We start from the raw sequence: 6,524 nt of genomic DNA on the forward strand, positions 1-6,524 counted from the left end.
AAATTACATAACCATTGCACTAGGCACATTCAATACAAACTACATAGTACTATTTTGCATGATATTCATGTATCAGAAATAATGCCCATCCCTGGTATATCCACACATCACCTTTTATAAGGGACCACATAAAGTGCTGAAGGTAACCAATGTAATACTAGCCTATTACAGTGGCTTCAAATTAACTCATCTGATTTGTGAAAGTTCACTCACATTTTACAGACCCATACAAATTTATGATTTTTTTTTGCTTAAATCTCACATATTATCCCATCAATTATAGAGGTATCTGCATAGGCTGAAATGAACCAATGTGATATGTGCAAGAGTAGATACGCTGTGAAATGTACCTGTTTCAGTCCCAGAAATGTGTTTTGCTCATACTACTGCATTCCCTATAGGGCTGAACGATTTGGGAAGATAATCTAATTGCGATTATTTTCCCCAATATTGCGATTGCGATTTAATATGCGATTTTTTTTTATTTTATCCTCTTTTTTTCCCCAACAAAACGTAATGAATGATTTAAATATGACCAACACAATATTAGATACATTTAGTGTAAAATATGCTTTCCCACATTTTACATTTTTCTTTAACTGCTCATTACAGAAACAACAACAATCAATGGCTTTGCCACTGTGCATTTAAGTAATTTATGTATAAACACAAGGCATGCACTTTTTAAACACTGTGTGCAAAATGTACCATCTTTTTTAAACCACGTTGTAATCGCGGACGTTGTGGTTAGAAAATTGCGTTTGACCATATCGCAATTAATCGTTCAGCCCTAATTCCCTATACCAAAGCTGATACCTCTAACCCCATGACCTTTACCACACACATCTACATGCAAACCTATAATTCATCACATGCATCCAGCCTGTTGAACCTGTGTTATGTAAGCATGGTAGGGAACCTTAAGTCTTGGAAAATTATGTAATTAATGTTATGCATGATATATCTAATGGTGAACTTCAAACTACACTCTTAAAAATGATTGGTTGAAAACGTCAAAGCTTCATGATGAAAACATCTTTGGGGATCTCAGTGATTGATTTGGACCATTGACTGTATATAGAGGCTCAACTCTTTTTACAGAGATTGATTTTGACTAACATGACATTGAAAATAGGCTTTACATTAGCATGACACACTACTATGGCGTTTAACAAAGTGTAATGTTAGCTCTGTAATGCTAAGTATTATTGTCTATCAACAAAATTAGTTAACAAGTTGCAATAGTATCAATCATCCTTCAATCATTTTACGAAGGGTATCTTTGTGCTGGATAAAAAAGGTCAAAAGTATAGACTGGTTTTTTTTTAACTTGTTACAGCCAAATAATGAACACAACTGAGTTAAAGTGACCTAGCCATTATGTGACATCTGGTGGAGGAGAGGATGGAGCACTCTCTTCAACCACTAACCCAGCGACTGGGTTACAGAAAACCCAGAATGAGTTAAAATAACTCAACAAACTGTCCCATTCATTCTGAAGTTAAGCACTGTAGCCGTGACCAGAGGGCTTAGAGGAGAATACATGCATCTCAAGTGCACGTAATTGTAGGCACTCAAAGAGGCACTTAAGAATTAATGGGAGAATAAAATGCTTCTGTAGTCTCTCCACCCAATGTAGTTGTAAAAACCCTCGGCCCACATGTACCCATTTTCTGTTCCTACTCTACTGACCCTTGTAACAGTAACCCTATGAGCTCACTGTATGCCCACTAAGCTGTTTGTGTATGTGTCATGTATATACCATATGATGTTTGTATATATATATTATGTACATCAACCACATGTATGTTGTGTACATTTACCTTGTGTATGCTGTATACATTTACCGCTTGTTACTTACTTGTACTTGTACTTGTACTTACCTGTAACTCTCCTTGCTGCTATTAGACCTGAATTTCCCTACAGGGATTAATAAAGCTCTATCTTATCTTACATGTACACACGCTCACACCTTCAGTATCAGCAGACACTTTTTTGTGCACTTTTGTATACACACAGCATTGGGTAGGTATTGCCTATCGGCTCGTAGGTATGGCAGTCAGAGCACATACTCATGTGTAGTGACGGCACTCCGTCACACTGCCCTCCCCTTCGGGAAGCTTCTCCCATCTAGAACGCCCCACACACAAGTGCTTCACCCATCTATGGGGTCCCTCACACAGGGGTCAACCTACCTGGGGGTCCCTCATACAGTTTTACGGGCACGCCTCCGATGACCTCATGGCAAGCCATTCCATTTCTGACACCATTTGTAGCAAAGGACAGCGTAGTCATCCCACCCAGACTTGAACCCAGGTCTACTGGGTGCCAAACATGCACTCTGACCACAACGCCAAAGAGCCAGGCTTGTTGGCAGTCAAAGCACATACTCATGTGTAGTGACGGCACTCCGTGTGACCCAACAACTGTACTTATGCCAAAGGTCACTGTAATGTTCTAAAATGATATTGAACATCAGCAGAGTGCAGACTGTACCAGACTGACCGTGTGTGCTTGCGTCATTGATCCCATGCCACATGAACAGCCCCGTGGACTTTGACATAAATGGGCTGAGGTTCCCAGGTTGTGGCATTAGTGAGATATGATCACAGGAACTCTCTGACAAAATATGGAGACATGCAGGGAAGGTTCCCATGCCCTTTGCCATGGCAGTGCCTCCATATACACAATTAATTAGCTTCTCCAACACTCCCTATGTAAAAGTCAGTGTCTGTAGTTACAGTGCTCAATCTCGACTCGATCCGATCCGGTTGAATGACAATGTTCAGTGATTCTTGTTTGTGAGCCATCAGGCATCATAACTCTGTACTGAATTGAGTATCACTGAAACTGTCATAATGCAGCATGATTTAGACTACATATATTCAATTTGCAGATACTGCTTGGCACTAAATCAAGTAGACTGAGGTTTATCTGGCACTTGGGTACTTTCGTTAATGAATTAAATGTTGTAACATTTAAAAAGGAATATGATGGACAGTCAGTCTCAACAAAGGAATACAAGAGGTTTTTGGAAACAAATCCGAAGAAGGTTAGACATTTGATTATGCTAATACTGTAACTGTTTGTGGTAGATAGATACAGAGGATTAATTCCCTTTCATGACAGCGTGGAGCTAGACTAACATAACACTGAAGGTGCTGGCTGAGAGGTTGAATTGAGAAGTTTCACTGCTATGGGCACAATACATCAAAATCATTCTTCAGAGCACCTTGGTATCTTGGTAACCAATCACTCATCAAACTTTCCCAATTGTCAGGACAGAGGACGGAGCGTACATGCAGATGTGTAGTGAAGGCAGCGGTGCATTTATTCTTTCTTTCTTTTTATTTCCAAATCCAAGACATACTGTATAACCAAACACATCAGGTAACATGTTCTATAGATACAGATATATAACCAATCACTTCAGGTAACATGTTCTATGGATACAGATACAGATACTTTCATACGTGCATTCATTTTTGGTTATATGCTTTGTAAATTCCAGAATTTGTATTTTTGAGGCACATTTGCAAACTTGCCATGTACAGAATCTTGAATGAAACGCTCTATCAGCAAAAAGCAAAAGTCAACTAGTGTGGCTCACTACACAAATAAAGTGACTGCCCACCTATCTAGCAAGTGATGCCCAGAAGTGGGCTGACTCTTCCACAACACTAGAGGCACTAACACAAAACACTCACCTCATTCACATTCACATCTAGGCACCCATGAATGCTGATGCACATGTGGGCATGTCCACACACAGCTGCAACACTCAAAACATGACATGCTACCTCACCAAAAGTACATAGCCTGCCTGCACTGAGCACGCCAAGCCACACAAACACAGACTACTGATCATTTCAACACACAGCGCAGGTCACAGAAACACACTGCTTCTTTACAAGCCCTACAAGTGTCACTGGTTTTAGCTTATTGAGCTTATCATACCCGATCAAAAAAAGATTTAACTACACCTACCTAGCGGAGTACCAGGTTCGAGGTGACTTTGAACGCTATACTTGCGATTACACCGCAGACCAGACATAAATTCCACCGCCTGACTCCGAAGCATACCCCCACCCAGGATAAAAAAAAAACAAACACAATAAACAAAAACAACAAAGCAAAATAACAAACAAGTGCAGTGATGTCACCCAGTTTGAAACACTCAGCTGTTAATTCTCCACAAAAGTTCAAATCTCCCGGACGAGGCCCCCTCATTTATCTAGTTCTGAAATAAATGTCTACTAACAAAAATGTTCTCTCTCCCTTGTAGCATGTTCCAATTGCTGATGGAAGTGGAAACATTGCTCCTCACCCCCACTACTCCTCAACTACGCATATGGACAGCCAAACTCTACCCACTCACTCTGTTCTTTTTCTTTTTCTCCTAATCCAGACTATCTTCGCTATGGGACGCTGCTGTAATCTCTCCACCCGGTCTACCCGTAGAAACCCTCTGCCAATTGCACCCACCGCCACCGCACTGCCGTACACTTACTCTACCTCATACCCTATGCTAGCATTTATATACAATATATAATATTGCCACCATCAACATGTTTCTCTGTTCCTACTCCCCTTACCCCCGTAACAGTAAACCTTTGAGCACAGTGTATACCCACTAAACTGGTCTTGTTTGTATCATGTATTTACCACCAGATGTCTGTATATATATTATGTACACCTACCAAATGCAGGATATGTACAACACCTGTTGTTTCCCATCCCCTTCTGCCACACAACCCTCCCCCCATCCCCCCTTCCTATCTCCACCCGGCCGACCTCAAGCAGATGGGTCCCCCCTTATGTGCGGTGGTTCTGCTTAAGGTTCCTTCCTGACTAACAGGGAGTTTTTTCTTGCCCGTGTTGCCAATGTGCTTGCACTAAGGGGGTTCAGGCTCTGGGCTCTGTAAAGCGCCTAGAGACAATTGTATTGTTATGGCGCTATATAAATAAAATTGAATTGAATTGAATTGAATGTTTGAATGATGTAGGAAAGCTTCCCGAACTGGAGCTTTGACTACATGAGTGATGGCGGGTACAATTGTAGGTGAGGGAATGAGGTCCGGAGGATATGTTTTAGGTCAACTCCATTGAAGACGCAAAGACACTTCTTTTCATTGAGAGGGGAGAATAAATGCAATAATGCTCCCATGTCCAGACAAGGTCAAACCTGTTTTGAAGGAGCGTAGAATTGCGCACTAATGGCTGCAACTGTTTCAGTGAAGAATGTGGCAAGTCATGCGCAGAGAGGGAGGTAGCTGATGGTGGAGGTGGAGGGTTAAGGGGATTCTTGAGAGTGTCCTACTGTCAGGGGGATTGTCAACATTTTCTTGTTAGAATATTCGGTAGGCTGTGACTGAGGAAGAAAAGGCAGATAACAGAGACTGATGGTTACCGACATCTTTAGGCATCTCTGGATTTCCGCCATTTTCTCTTCCCTTTCATACTTTGCGAATATTACCAGTGAGCCAAGGGTGACGGGGTTTTGTACGGGCGGGTCTTGTGGATAGTAGACATGCATTATCCAGACAAGAGCTCAGCAAAGACTCTCTGTAGCATCACTAACCTCTAGTGACAAAGATGAACTTGGAGTAGGTAGATTAGATGCAACCAAGGAGAGACTTCTGAGGTTGCGATGAAACAAAGCCACGGGAGAATTAATAGTAGGATGTTCCAGAAAATCTATGGTCAGAGACATGCAATGGAGTAACCATTAGGTATTCTGTAGTGCAATCACACGACAGTATGAGATCTAAATCTTTACCAGCCTCATGAGCAGGAGAGCTGTGAACACGTTTCAGATCAAACGAGTTAGGTAGGGACTAGAAGTTTACTGAACGACAGTATGTACAATACCCATTGGAAGTACAGACAGTAGAGTATCCATCTCATACACAAAGTTATCCTGCATGGTGGTGGACGATAAATAACTCCACAGTGTCATTTCAATGGATGGGTGCTCACGATAGCACGGTATTCAAACACAGCATAACTGTGTGCAGGCAGCGGCTGTGATCATTTCCAGTCATCAGAGACTAGAAAGCCAGTTCCATCTCCTCTACCAGTTAAACAAGAGGTATGGGAAAAGGGCATAATTAGCTCATAGCACTGCAGATGTGGCAATGTTTTATGGCCTCATCCATATTTAACTGTGAGGCCAAAGCAGGAGTACAATCTGACTTATTCCCTGCTGCCTGGCAGTTCCACACTAACCCAAGAGAGAAAGTGGGACAAGATGCTGTAGGCTACTGACATTGTGATTATGCTTATTTTGACATGTGGGCGCCTTCTTACTTACGTTTAAGTGGATTGTGATTGTTTTACACAATTACAAATCTGATTACGCACACATGGATTCTGAATACACATTTGCAGGTTGCTGTATGCATTTGCAATTCTCAGTAAGCATTTAGAGATTCTCACATGCGCATTGAGATAGTTACACAACTCTCAACATACATTTGCAAATAATTCAACTGCAATAATACTATCATAGAATCTAAATTCAT

This window comes from Clupea harengus, chromosome 19, assembly GCF_900700415.2.
Source record: "Clupea harengus chromosome 19, Ch_v2.0.2, whole genome shotgun sequence".
Classification (NCBI taxonomy): Eukaryota; Metazoa; Chordata; class Actinopteri; order Clupeiformes; family Clupeidae; genus Clupea; species Clupea harengus.